The following is a 15,547-nucleotide window of genomic DNA, read 5'->3' as shown; positions in this document are numbered from 1 at the left end:
CGCTACAATTTAAGACAAAGACCCAACGAACTGAACTCTTGAACACTTTTTATTAATTAAAGACATTCTTTTTGTCCTTTTTGCCTTTTTGTGTAACATTAGTATTAGATGTGCCATCTGTCTCCAACGCAGGGTCACGGTAGGAGACTCAGACTGTAACCTGATTCTGTTCTTTAGTAAGCGGCTAGTGCCTCAGGTATACAGAAGTGATTAACTGAGTGATCGGAGAAGAGTGCCGTGAGCGACATTTTCTTTTAGATAAAGATGGATGGTACAATAATTGTAGGTAGGGAAAATAGGAAGCAAGAAATGAGATCAAAATATTGTAAATTATTACGTAGTCGATTTGGCGTAGCTTTGTGTGTTCTTATGTTTTTGTGTATTTTATTAGCCTGCACAGGATGGATTGTTAATATCTTTCAATCAAGAAATGTTGCTAATACTACGACTTCTTTGCCTTCTCGACTTTCTGTCTTTTCACACAAAATGCATACTTTACCCCCACATGAACAGATAAGGAGAGCCGAGTATATGAATAATATGTTTATTCAGTTGTTGCACCAACATCAGTTGGCCATTAATATGACTGACTGTTGGGTGTGCGGACTCATGCCACATAATACACAAAAGGGAATGCCATATCTGGTTCTTCCTTTTTCACACGAAGGTTCAGCTTGGGCCTATTTGACAATGTTTTCAGCCGCATGCCACAACAGACTTAGAAGCCCTGTGAGAACTCCTGGGAATGGATTAGATTTTAGTCATAGCTCCTTGATAAAAAGCATGTGGTAATGGCCAAGATTGTAGAGAAGAGTAAGATTCCATTGGATGAAAAGAAAGCTTATGATGGATGGAATGTTACCCACTATGTCTCCATTCTCAGTGATAAAACTAGAAAAGGCGAGTCTTCCCCAGTGTGGACTGTGCCCCATAAAGGAAATCTTTGTCTCCAGATTAACAGCAAGAAAATTGATGATATCCAGAAATCTACATATACATATGTTCTTTCATCTCTTGATTTCCCTCCGCTAGTTCCGTCTCAAGAAACATATTTTGTTAGTAACGTTCAAGCCTACACTTGGTTACCTTCTAACTTTTCTGGAACTTGCTACATAGCTTTTCTCCTTCCCCCTACATAAACGGCTTCGTCAGACCATCACAGAGTTAGACATAGCAGAGGCGTATTCAATGCCAAAGACATGGCAGAGCAAGAGGGAGGAGATTTCCTTAAGGAATTCCTTCCCTTTTGGGGTCCAATGGTTAACAGCAGACACATTAGGCAATTGATTCGAGTGGTTGAGACCACTATTAATGTTACCGCAGGTGCGATAGGTAACATTACAGCAGAGCTTCAAGCGGACCGTCTTATGACGCTTCAGAACCGAATTGCGCTAGATGTGATTCTAGCAGATCGAGGAGGTGTCTGTAGATTGATCGGATCTAGTTGCTGCCTTTATATTCCAGATGACGCTCCAGCAGTATACCAAGCTATTTCCAAATTGCACACAGTCTCCGAGTCGATACATCAGGATGAAGGAGATTGGTATTTTATGGGATGGTTTTGGGGAATATTGTCAACTTGGGGATGGAAGATCTTAATGTTCCTTGGAGCAATTCTAGCTGTCATATTCTCTTGTTGTTTGTGCGTTCAGTGTGGTCCTGCAGTTTGTGGCCTGTTGGCTACCTTGTGCGTTCCACGATCTGCTGCTCAGAAGACAGAGAATATTAGAATGATGGTGCAGCAACAATTTAGGATCTCATGAATATCAGTGTTGACTCTGACTCAGATTAGCATGAGTTAGTTTGTTTTTGCCTGAGTAATGTCAGAAGGAGGGTCTGAGGTTCTGTAAATTATGAATTTGTTCGTGCTCAGCCTCCATTTTGAGATCGCCGCCATTTTGTATTGCCCTCACTCAGGCAGCTCGGCGAACGCGATTTTTTTGTCGTTTCTGCTTTGCGTGTCAGGTGGCTTCCTCGCCTATGTTTACTAACGAGTGTCAGGGTCTGGCCAAGAACACTAATTCCTGTCTGAGCTGATTAATCCCCATCCGGACTACATGTTATTTCACACCATTGTTTCCCTTAAGTTATCTTATCTGCTGTCCTTCGCTACACATCTCATGCATTCTCCTGTTTCTCGACTGTTCTTCTGCGACACACAGCTGTGTTTTCTCCGCTAGTAAACCAAATTGTGTGGATTCACTTGTGATTTACTTAAAGGGTCGAATGACAAACAGAACCGGGAACTTGAGTTGCTTTCGCGTTAAAACATTGTCTGTAACATTTGCTTATAGCTCATGCTCGTGTGTGATTGCATTTTTGCATTGTACTGTATGATATATAAACCTGTGCGCCACGGAGTTAAGTGGCAGTCTCTTTTGAACCTCGTTGTACTGACAACTTCTAAGACCACTGTACTAGCTGCAGCTAATAAATACCATCTTCTACGCCAGACGAAGAGTCTGTGTCTCTGTTTTGACAAGGCAGGTGAATCCGGGGATTTAGGCGTACCCTGCGCCACCGGGCCCTAAGGCTGTGGTTCTCCAGGGACCAGTAGAAAGGGGGGACACGTTGATCTCCTGGCCATGGGGACCACCACTTCCCAGGGGCCTAATACTTTTTTAAATAAAGGAGGGGAGACACCTACTGCGACGTATATGGCATGCATCGTTTCTTACTGCAGCCCGGTGATGATGGGACAAGATGGCACCTCGATTTGATGCGACGATCCAGTGCGATGCGACAAAATGGCATCTTTGATGCGATAACATTGTATGTGATGCGTGCACACCCGACGGCGTGCAGCAAACTCAGTAACTTCTGAGCAGGGACAAGCCCTGCGACACGCTTCTCTGGTGATGCGACGGCAACCTCGGCGGCGGCGGCGACACGCTTCTCCGGTGATGCAAAACGCTTCGTCTGTGATGCGACGGTGAACAGCTGCGGCAGTGGCACACTTCTTTGGCAATGAGACGGCAATTGCTGTGGCGGCGACATGCTTCTCCTCTTTGCGTCGCGCTTTCAGCTCCCAGCGACACGCAGTCTTCTCAGAGGGCCCAAACAACAGTAGGCACCTTTCTGCAGGTAGAATTCCCAGCAAGGGAATTCAGGGGAGCTGGTAGTGAAGTCTAGTATCCCCGAGACTTCAGGCAGGAGGCAAGCACACTTCAAGCCCTTGGAGATTATTCTTCAAGATGATGAAAATTCACAAAGTTCCTTTTCCCTTTTCCTTGGCAAATAAAGTAACCACTGCAGGCCAACCCCGGAAATAGCACAGCACAGGGGCAGTCTCCTCCTTCAGCTTTCTTGGTTCTTTTCCTTGACAATGGTCTGTCATGATTCCCAGAAGTGATCTAAAGTTCTGGGGTCTGGCCCCAATATTTATACCAGTAAATCCTTTGTCCTCTGAAGGCAGAAGGTGCATGTGCCCAGCCCAAACCAGTTATTTGCAGCTTCCTGGCAGGAGGTGGAGACAACATTGTGTGATAACAGACCTAGCCCAGATAGCTGAAAGGTAATCTCCTCCCCCTACTCTCTATTCTATGAGGACTCAGGTCAGCGAAAGGAAATCTCCGCCCCCTACTCTCTATTCTATTAGGGCTCAGGGCAGTAAAAAGAAATCTCCTCCCCTTACTCCCTATTCATTGCGGGTCCTATTCAGCCCAACCCGGACCCATCAGACTGCTGGAGCCAAGGCCCTATCCAGCCCCCTGTCACTCACAAACCAGATATGGAATACATAAACCTAGCAGAGACAACTGGATGGTTAGGCAAGAAAACACCTACGTTAAAAAAGTGGTATTTTCACAGAATATAAAAATCACCCTCACTAAAAGATGCATTTTAATATTCAGAGTTCAGGCATTCTAAACTCGAATTTCTACCTAGTTCCCTGGGTCAGCTAGGATTATAAGATGTTATAATCAAACTGCCCATTCTGGCCTATGGGAACAGGTAGCCTTGCAATAGTGAAAAACAACATTGGCTGTAATTCACTATCAGGACATGCCACACATCAGGGCATGTCCTACCTTTTACATACAATGCACCCTGCCCATGGGGGTACCCTGGGCCTACCGTAGTGGTGACCAACATGTAGAAAAGGGAAGGTTTAGGGACTGGCAAATGTGTGCACTTGCCAAGTCGACATGGCAGTCCCATACTGCCCACAGGCTCTGCAATGGCAGGCCTGAGCCATATTTTACAAGCTGCTTCTCTGGGTGGCTGCCCAGTGCTGCAAGCCCACCAGCAGCATTTGATTTACAGGCCCTGGGCACACATGGTGGACTGCACTAGGGTCTGGCAAGTAAATCAAATAGCCAATCATGGCGTTACTAATCCATTACAACAATTTACAATAGAGAGCATATGCACTTTAGCACTGATCGGCAGTGAAAAAGTGCCCAGAGTCATAAAACCACCAACAACAGGTCAGAATAAATACAGGAGGAAGGCAAAAAGTTCAGGGATGACCCTGCAAAAAGGGCCAAGTCCAACACTCCACTTCCTGCAACCGGGAGCTGTCAAACTGCTCATGCTTGCAGGAAGCTGAGTTTTCATCTCTTTCCCAGACTTGCGGGAGGAACTACTGCTGTCACAAGCAGGGTGCAACATTTCCAGCAGCTCCCTGTGTGACCAGAAATGCCGGCACCCTCAAGAGGAGTGGAGCTGCCTGTTACTGTGGGGGCCAAAGATGCTTCCCTCGCAGTCCCTAAAACGCAGACTGTGGCCAAAACCGGCCAGGGGAGGAGGGCCATGCCGCCCCCCCCTCCCTCATTAAGTTGTGGCTGGGCTCAGGGAGATGGAGTCCGAGGGCCAAAATCAGCCTGGGGATGGTGGCTCCGTAGCCCCCTCCCTCATTAAGTTGTGGCCGGGCTCCAGGGAATGGGGTCCTGCAGTAGTTCTGGCCCTGATGCTTATTGCACAGATATTAAACCTCAACAGGAAGCACTTACAAATAGAAACATAGCATGTGCCCCAGCTGAAGCTCCATGTCTATAAAGGACAAATTATTCTAACTCCAGGGTTGGTGAAGGCAGAGCAAGTGCTTTTTCTCTGCAATTGCATATTGAAAGATGATCTGAAATGCTTTGTGGCGGTGAATACACCATTGAGCTACTGGAGCACAATCTGTAGTGATGAGGAGGTTATTTCCTGTCCTTACCTAGTGAGAGCAGAGCGCATGGTTCTCCCTTTAAATTGCTACAAGTATTCAAATGTACAAATCACTTGTAAACTTCGCTATTTAGTCCTGTCCACCTTAGTAGTATGCAAAGGTCTTCCTACCTTTCACCAGGAGGATGGGATGCTTAACATGTGCCCCCATAGCATGTTTCCCACCCATTTTGGTTAGGAGTTGTTGCTGTACAGGAATATGAGGACATCTCCACAAAACAATGAAGTACATGCTTTATAAAGTTAAGAACAAAGACCCTTGTTGGGTGGAGATGGACCTCTTTGTGATTTATGTTATGACATATTTCTGGATAAAGACGCACCAGAAAATCACATTGTCAAAATGCACGCAAAGTCACTGAGGACATTCCCTCCATTATTATGCTTGTTTCCGATTCGGCCTGGACTGTTCCCATGAGGCACAGGGTCAAGACTGATTTGCGTATGGCTGGGTCTGAACTGAGGTGGCGAAGTGAGCTAAAGGACGATGATGGATTCAACCCAGATCTGTGACTGGGGGTGAGTTTCTGAAAAGTTTCAGCGCTCCGTCCATCATCTCCTTGTGTTTGTTTTGTTCGCCCTAAGTTGGCAGGCTATGCCCAGAAGTGGGTACCTTGCTCACTTTGCCACTGGATTCAAGCTAGCCTGGCTGATAAGGGGTGTTACCCCGAAACCGGTCCCAGAATGCTTGTTTCCGGTTCAGGGAAGAGGTGGCTTGGCAGTTCGGGCTGGACTGTTCCCATGAGGCACAGGGTCAAGACTGGTTTGCATATGGCTCGGTCTGAACTGAGGTGGCAAAGTGAGGTAAAGAATAATAATGAATTCAACCCAGATCTGTGACTGGGGATGAGTGTCACTGAGGACATTCCCTCCATTATTATGCTTGTTTCCGATTCGGCCTGGACTGTTCCCATGAGGCACAGGGTCAAGACTGATTTGCGTATGGCTGGGTCTGAACTGAGGTGGCGAAGTGAGCTAAAGGACGATGATGGATTCAACCCAGATCTGTGACTGGGGGTGAGTTTCTGAAACGTTTCAGCGATCCGTCTATCATCTCCTTGTGTTTCCTTTGTTTGCCCTAAGTTGGCATGATATGCCCAGATGTGGATCCCTTGTTCACTTTGCTACTGGATTCAAGCTAGCCTGGGTTTTTTCCCAAAAAAACGGTCCCAGGATGCTTGTTTCCAGTTCAGGGAAGACCTGGTTTGGCAGTTTGGGCTGGACTGTTCCCATGAGGCACAGGGTCAAGACTGATTTGCATGTGGCTGGGTCTGAACTGAGGAGGCGAAGTGAGCTAAAGAGTGATGATAGATTCAACCCAGATCTGTGACTGGGGGTGAGTGTCTGAAAAGTTTCAGTGCTCTGTCCATCATCTCCTTGTGTTGGATTTCTTTACCCTAAGTTGGCAGGGTATGCCTAGACGCTGGTCCCTTTCTCACTTTGCCACTGGATTCAAGGTAGCATGGCTGATGAAGGGTGTTACCCCGTAACCTGTACCATGATGGTTGTTTCCGGTTCAGGGAAGACCTGGCTGGACTGTCCGCAGAGGCACAGGTTCAAGACTCATTTGCCCATAGATGGGTCTGAACTAAGCTGGTGAAGTGAGCTGAAGAACGGTAATGGATTCAACCCAGATCTGTGACTGGAGGTGAGTGTCTGAAAAGTTTCAGCGCTCTGTCCATCATCTCATTGTGTTGGCTTTCTTTACCCTAAGTTGGCAGGGTTTGCCTAGAAGGGGGGCCCTTTTCTCACTTTGCCACTGGATTGGAACTAGCTTGGCTGATGAGGGATGTATCCCCGAAACTGGTCCCAAGGCCAGAATGCTTGTTTCCGGTTCAGGGGAGATCTGGCTTGGCATTTCAGGCTGGACTGTACCCATGACGCACAGGGTCAAGACTGATTTGCATATTGCTGAGTCTGAACTGAGGTGGCAGTGAGCTAAAGAACGATGATGAATTCAATCCAGATCTGTGACTGGGAGTGAGTGTCTGAAAGGTTTCAGTACCCTCTCCATTATCTTCTTGTGTTTACTCACACACCTATTGACAGACCCTGCTATATTCACTTACAGACTAACTCAGGCACTCACACACCCACTCACAGACCTACTCAAACGCTCTAACACACACTCATAGACCCACACAGATACTCATGCACCCACCCACAGATGCACTCAGACACTCTCACACCCACTCACAAACCCACTCAGGCACTCATATACCCACTCACATAGCCCTTCAGACACTGTCACAACAACTCACAGCCCCATTCAGGCACACAGTGCAATCACTCACAAACCCACTGAGAGACATATGCACCCACTCACAGACCCACTCAGATACTCATGCACTCACTCAGAGACTGCTTCACACAGTCATGGATGCACTCTCAAACCCACTCTGACACTCACACAGAAACTCACCCACCCTCTCATATACCCACTCTGATACTCATGCACCTACTCGTATACCCACTCAGACACTCATACACCCAGTGAGACCCTTATGCAGCCACTCCCAGACCCACTCACACATACATACCCTCACTGACAGACCACCTCAGACTCTTACACCCACTCACAGACCCACAGAGACACTCATGCACTCACTCACTCACTCACTCACTCTCAAAGGTTATAGGTAGGAAATAAAATTAAAATGAAACAAATTATAAATTCACTTTAAAAAAAGTTTACAGGACGTTATAGTCGGGAAATAAAATGAACAAATCATAGAAATGAACACAAAACAGGTAACTGGGATGTTGTAGTTAGGAAACAGAATTTAAAAAAAACTTTCACTGAAAAAAACCAAAGTTACAGAGACGTTATATTTAGGCTCAGATTTCACTCATGCAAAACCATTTAAATTAGGCACTTATAGTTACCTGAGCTAACTATAACTTATGCCCCTGCAAACCGCTGCTTGTGACCTCACTTATTGCATCACTTAAAACTACTTTGATAGAAAAGCGCCAACCAAAATTTAGATACCCGAATTCTTGATGCCTTGAATAGGGTAGCTCCTCTATCCACGGCAAAAAAAGGTAATAGAGTCAGGAAAACGGCACCTTGGTACATTAATAATCTGCAATCAATCAGATCTGAGTGCAAAAAGCTTGAAAGACTCTGGCGCAAGGACAGGAATGATCTAACTAAGCTTCAATACAAAACAGCCCAGAGAAGATATCAAAAACAGGTCAGAGCTACTAAAGCAGCCTTTTACGGAAAAAGAATTAGTGAGGCAGAATGCACATCCAGGGAACTCTTTAAAATTTACAAAGAAATCTCAGCTGTCTCGCTTTCCAACTCTCCAGAAACTGATTCCGTGATGGAATGTAACAAGGTGGCAGCATATTTTGCCAACAAAGTCAAGAAGATATACAGCTCCTTTTCCACTCATCCTGAGGCTGGAGAAACCTTCATAGAAATGAAGGAACCAGCGATGACAATGTTAAAACCGAAGCTAGAATGCTTTACTGTCCCGCAAAGTAAAGAACTTGTTACCATATGCTCTAGCATAAAATCAGGTTCCCCTCTTGACCCCGCTCCTCCAAGGGTTCTGGCCGCAAGTATAGCCACTTTAGAACCATACATCCGCCATGTCCTTACTACATCTTTCGAATCTCAGACCCTGCCTAGGAAATGGAAAAATGCAATTGTACTACCCATTAGGAAAAAACCTAATGTAAACCATGATGTCCTAGAGAACCTACGACCAATCTCTCTGCTACCCTATACCGCCAAAATTGCTGAGAAAATTGCAAATGTGCAACTGATGACATTTGCCGAGCAGAATAATCTTTTACACCCCTCCCAATCGGGCTTCCGGAAAGGCTTCTCTACTGAGACGGCCTTATTAAGAGCCACCGAAACTCCCCGTCAAGGAGCGGACGCTGGACTAACCATGGCACTGGTCATGCTAGATCTAAGCGCAGCGTTCGACACTGTAGCACACATCACCTTGCTACAGTGTCTGAACAGAGGAGGTGTGACCGATAGAGCACTCGGTTGGCTGAAATCGTTTCTAACAGGCAGAAGCTTTCAGGTTCAACGGGGCTCATTTCGGTCTGAGGAGTGGGTATTGGAACAGGGAGTACCACAGGGCTCTGCTCTAAGTCCTACCCTTTTTAATCTATACATGGCACCCCTGGTGGAGTTGGTTCAATTGTTCGGCGTAGAGATCGTATCCTACGCCGACGGTACTCAGCTCCTACTCACCCTCACTCAAACTCCGGCTGCTGAGGTTAACAATTTCAGAGCCTGTATGCAAGCACTGGCCACTTGGATGGATACGCACTGCCTTAAATTGAAAGGATCCAAGACGGAAGTCTTGGTGGTAGGCGGTGATCAAAGACACTGGACATGCGATTGGTGGCCAAACTGCCTAGGCGACATGCCAACACCATGCACTGAAGCAAAAAACTTAGGGATATGGATGGATCCCACACTCTCCTATGAGACACACATCAACCGTCTAGTAGGCAAGTGCTTTGGAGTCCTAAAAACTCTCAATAAAACCTTAGATCTCCTTCCTTTAGAGGCCAGGCGCACTATGACCCAGGCACTAATCACTTCACGCCTCGATTACGGGAATGTCCTGCTCTTGGGAGCTTCTAGTAAAAGCATAGGACGACTGCAGGTACTGCAAAATGCTGCAGCTCGCCTAGTGCTTAGACTCCCACGAAGGGCTAACTCTAAAGCCACCCTGGATGCCCTCCACTGGCTCCCAGTGAAAAAAAGAATAAAATACAAAGCACTCCTCATATGCCATCAGATTATCTGGAACAAAGCCTCCAGGTATCTGTCAGGTCTGGTTACCAGATACGAACCACGCAGATCACTAAGATCTAGCGATACGGGCACCCGTGTGACCCACCGCTACAGGAGAGAAAAAATGAGAGGCCGGTCCTTCAGAGTGACGGCAGCCACAGCATGGAACAAACTTCCAATCCATCTCCGCCTAGAGCCTTCAGAAAATATTTTCCGACAAAAACTCAAAACTTTTCTTTTTTCCTTATAGCCCACCACTGCCCTTTTTGCCTCGCTCTGTCCACTCCCCCCCTTATGAGTTTATGCCTCTCTTTTTTAGCGCGGGGACACGCCGAGATGGCGTATTTTTCCATGCGTTCTACAAATGTCATTATTATTATTATTATTATTTGAAGTGAGCAAATTCAGAGTGTAGCTAGGGTTGTCGGGTGTTCTATACAGTAGCTGCTCTCCTTCCAAACTTGGGACGTAATCAGAGTTCTCTGCTTTGAGTTTGCATATATTACACAGTTCCCGGTACCCTGGGTTGGGAACCTAGGGGGACGGTGCGGTTTGGGGTGAGGGTTGCTAGTGCAGGAAAACCATCAGGCATCAGTTCAGTGGATCAGTTTATTCAGTACAACGACAAACCAAAAACACCCACCGATTTTCAAGTTTCACAGTGACTAGCAAAGTAAAAATAAACAAAGTGACAACATAAAAGACGGCTGAGATCTCGTACTCAAACAAAGCAGCTGAATATGTTTCAGCCCTTTTGTAACATTATTAAACCTACTGGGACATTGCAAATTGTTGAATAATACAATTGTGTGCGGCATAAGGAATGCTAACCCTCCCAAAATAGTTTAGATCTAACAGTTCGCTCTCATCATGTGGGGTAAAAAAAACTAAACAATCACGTAACACATCAATTTTTTAACATATACATTTTAGACGACTTTTAAAAAATTGCCCACATAATTTCTGTCAGGAGTGCTCCTCCAGCGGCCTGTGTTGCGGTGGTGGCAGAGCGATGCAGGCATAAAGAGGCTTTGTGAATGCGGAAGATCGCTTTACATTCTAGTGATCACGTGCGACTCTTCCGTGTCCGGTTCACTTACCTTGCTGCTTCCGGATTATCGCATAGTGCTGCTGTCAACATTCCCCATCGGGTTGCTATTTGGCAGCTCTCTCTTTGGCTCCTAGTTACCAGTGGCAGCTCTCACAGTGCGTGCTGTGGGGCAGTAGGGCAAGTGGGGCGGGGAGGAGCATGGCGGGGGGGGGGGGGGCTAGTAAACTCAGACATACGACGAAACGGAGGAACGTAATAAAAAAATTCCTCCATTCCGTCATATGTCTGAGTTTACTACATCCCCACCCTGACCCTCCCCACCCCGTCCACCGCCCCACAGCACGCCCAATGGGAGCTGCCCCTGCTGGTTACATCTATTTCCCGGTGCTTCAGTACCCATCCTTCGCTTCTCCTGTAAAGGAAAAAGAAAGAGAAAGTATTCTTTAAAGTATCCAGAGTGGCTGTAACAAAGAAAAAGCGCTCTGCACTGGCAAAATATTATTATAAGTTACTTATCTGATTGTTGTCCCCACAGCTTTGGAGATCCTGTTCTTTGTCTGTATATTCTGAAGAAACTGCAACATGAAAACCGTGCATTACAGTCTCATGAAGTTAAGTAGACATTTCAAATAACCTGCATATATTTTATTTTAATTCAAGGGAATCCTTCCAGTTGTTTATACTTATTTTTTGATTCTCTTATGGATACATGACATTTGGGCTATACTTAACTCACAGCTACATCCTAATTGTAGGTGGGTGTTATAATGTTTCATTTTTTTCTATTTCCCTAATTGCCCTACCATGCTGTGATTACAAGATATTCTCTTCTCTCTTACAGATTGCACACTGTTCCTGTAGCTACTGTGATTGAGTTACAAGTGGAAGAGGGGAGTTAAGCAGCTAACAAGGCAGTTACAAAACATATACTTTTAGAGAGAATTGTTATCACTACTGTAAATTAGCACATACACTAACAAACATTTACTGCTCTTTACATTCAGGGAAGACATATGACTGCATTAAACCATACCTTCCTCACTGGGCATGCCGTAGGACAGTTTTTATTTCTCTTCCCTGGTTTCCTCTCTTCCTCCATTATACCAGTTTTGCATTGACGCTGTTGGGAATACGTGATGGGTAAGGGAAGTTGGAAACTTTTCTTCTGAACTTGCATATTGCCACTGCAGAAACTACAGGTGCAAATTAACAGAAAGCAAAACCCATGTTTATTTTCTGCCTGAGCGATATGGAAGAATGCCAAATAACATTCACAGATTATGCTCCCATGATAGGCAATCTACAAAAAGAAACCCAAGCCCCTACACTGAGGGTATACTCTTTACAGCAGAGCTATAGACCTGACATGACATCTGGGTTCAATACAGGGGCTACAAGTGGGTTCTTTTCCCCCTCTTGTCCTCTGATTGTTCAGGTAATCCAGTAATTTATGCAACTACTCCTCCTGTAATACAGTTGGCTCCTCGTGAAAAACTCATGGGATGGCCTACAAGGTTTGCCAGATTCATAAATCGGTGTCAGCTACATTTTATGTTTAAAGCCTCATGTTTCCCTACTGAACAGGCTATGGTAGCTTTTGTTTTATTCTATTTAGGCAGGACTGCTGCCAACTGGTCAATGCCATTGGTAGATCGTAATGATGCTTTATTTATTACTTTTTATTTTAAATTTATTTTTGTACGGAGTGTTATACAGATCAAACTTGACCCAAATGTATCGGGTATCAGAGCGCTTTACAGAAGCACCAGTTGCGTTACATGAGGACACATAAATTTTTGTTAGGCACAGGGAGATTAAGTGATTTGCCCAGAATCACAGGATGTTGTGCGTCCCTGCCAAGACTCAAACCTGGTTCCCCAGTTCCAAGGGCAACCACCCTAACTGTTAGGCCACCTCCTCTCCCCAATGATTTATGATTTATTTAATTATGATTTCCTGCTTTCAAAGAAGAATTAAGGAGGTTATTTGACAGGCATTCCTTTATGCAATCAGCTGATACTGAATTGCTATATTTAAAACAAGGCACAAAAGATCTGATGACCACCATATTTAGTTTTAATAGAGTAGCAGCAGAAGCAGGGTGTCCTGAAGCAAAGCGCAGTGTCCTTTTTTACATAGGACTTAGAGACAAACTAAAAGACAGAGACTAAAAGACCGCCTAGACAATAACGCGCACAACAGCAAAGAGCTCTTCAACATCATAAAGGAACTCTCCAATCCAGCTCCAACACCAACGACGTCCCACCATCACAAGACCTGTGTGACTCCCTTGCCACCTTCTTCCATTGCCAGATCACAGACATCCATGACAACTTCAGCAACCTGACAGCCCCGACAGCCACCGAGACCCTTGACCCCACAGCCACCACCCACATTTATACCCTGCTCACCTGGACCAACATAAACAATGACAATACCATCAAAGTCATGAACACCATCCACTCTGGCTCTCCGTCAGACCCATGCCCACATCACATCTTCAACAAAGCCAGCGCCACCATCGCACCCCATCTCCGCAAGGTCATCAACATCTCCTTCGAGACCACGACCTTCCCGGAGAGCAGGAAGCAGGCCGAGATCAACGCCTTACTCAAGAGACCCAGGGCTGACCCAAAGGACCTCAAGAATTTTGGTCCCATCTCCTTGCTCCCGTTCCTGGTGAAGGTCATCGAGAAGACTATCAACAGATAACTGACCCGTTACCTCGAGGATAACAGCATACTAGACCCATCGCAGTCCGGGTTCAGCAGCAACCACAGTACCGAAACTGCCCTCATCCCCGCCACCGATGACATCAGGGCCCTGCTGGACAAGCAAAACCGCAGTCCTCATCCTCCTGGACCTTTCTGCTGCCTTTGACACCATCTGCCACTGCACCCTACACACCTGCCTCCACAACACAGGGATCCGAGACAAGGCTCTGGAATGGACCACCTCCTTCCTCTCCAGCAGAACCCAGAGCGTCCAACTCGCCCTTTCTGATCCAAAGCTACTGAGATCATCTGCAGCGTACCCCAAGGATCATCCCTTAGCTCTACATTGTTCAACGTTTGCAGGGCACTGCTCGCTCACGTCGCCCGACTGCACGACCTCAGCATCATCTCCTATGCCGACGATACCCAGCTGATCCTCTCCCTCACCAAGAACCCCCTCATTGCCAAAACCAACCTCCATGAAGGAATGAAAGCCGTCGCCAAGTGGATGAAGAACAGCTGTCTGAAGCTGAACTCGGACAAGACAGAGGTCCTCATCCTCGGCTCCACCCCCTCGGCCTGGGATGTCTCCTGGTGGCCAACCACACTGGGAGCAGCACAAACTCCCAACTCCCACCGACCACGCACGCAACCTGGGGTTCATCCTCAACTCAACACTCTCCATGACCAAGTAAGTCAACGCCGTCTCGCCCTCCTGCTTCAACACCCTCTGCATGCTCCACAAGATTTACAGGTGGATCCCCACCGAAACAAGAAGAACAGTCACCCAGGCCCTCATCAGTAGCAGGCTGGACTACAGAATAGCCCTCTAGTAGGAGCCTCGGACAAACTCCTGAAACGACTACAATACATCCAGAACGCCTCTGCATGCCTGATCCTCGACATCTCTCGCCACAGCACATCACACCCCACCTGGGAGACCTGCACTGGCTTCCCACAACAAAAGGATCGTCTTCAAGCTCCTCACCCACGCACACAAGGTACTCCACAACACCGGACCGGTATACCTCAACAGAAGACTCACCTTCTACAACCGAACCGCCCACTCTGCTCCGTCGCCCTCGCCCTCTCCACCGTCCCTCGCATCCGAAGAGCGATCACCGGCAGCAGATCATTCTCCCACCTCACAGCTAAAACCTGGAGCACATTCCCCATCCTCCTACAGCAGACCCAGGACCAACTAACCTTCAGGAGGCTACTCAAGACATGGCTATTCGAGCAGTAGCAGCACCCCTCCCCCAACCCCCCCAGTGCCTTGAGACCCTCACATGTGAGTAGTGCGCTTTACGAATGCTCTGATTGATTGATTGATTGATTGATTACTAGCACAGGTAGTAGATCCTCCCGAGCCATGTAGTGCTCCCATTGATTTGGTGGTAAAGTTACACCCCGAATAAATGAAGGAAGGTGAAATAAAAGGCGTTCTGACACCTGGACAGTAGTGTACAGGGATTAAAAAGTAGAACCTGAGAAACCAGAATATGAATCTGAACCTATGCAAATCTGTAATATTAGGGCCCCCGCAGTGATGTAGAGTAACAGAGACGTTCTGACTAGAAGCTTTATCTTTATTGTGGAAGAAAAATATTTTTTTTGCGTGAATGTACTGTGAAACCCAAGAGACAAAGTGAATCGGGAAAGTCTTAAACCCGAAGCCTGTGGGGACGAGTGCTTCGGGTAGGTCAGGACTAAATTTGCAGCTCAGAATAGTTCTATATCTTCATTCGATCATTTCTTTGTTAAGTCACATCTCAAATGGGAATTGCACTCTATTGAAGTCCAGATTATGATAGATTCTGGTGCTGTGGGGAATTT

The sequence above is a fragment of the Lissotriton vulgaris genome, chromosome 1_1, assembly GCF_964263255.1.
Source record: "Lissotriton vulgaris chromosome 1_1, aLisVul1.2, whole genome shotgun sequence".
Lineage (NCBI taxonomy): Eukaryota > Metazoa > Chordata > Amphibia > Caudata > Salamandridae > Lissotriton > Lissotriton vulgaris.
The sequence above is the reverse complement of the archived record's forward strand: the minus strand, read 5'-3'. Positions refer to the sequence as shown.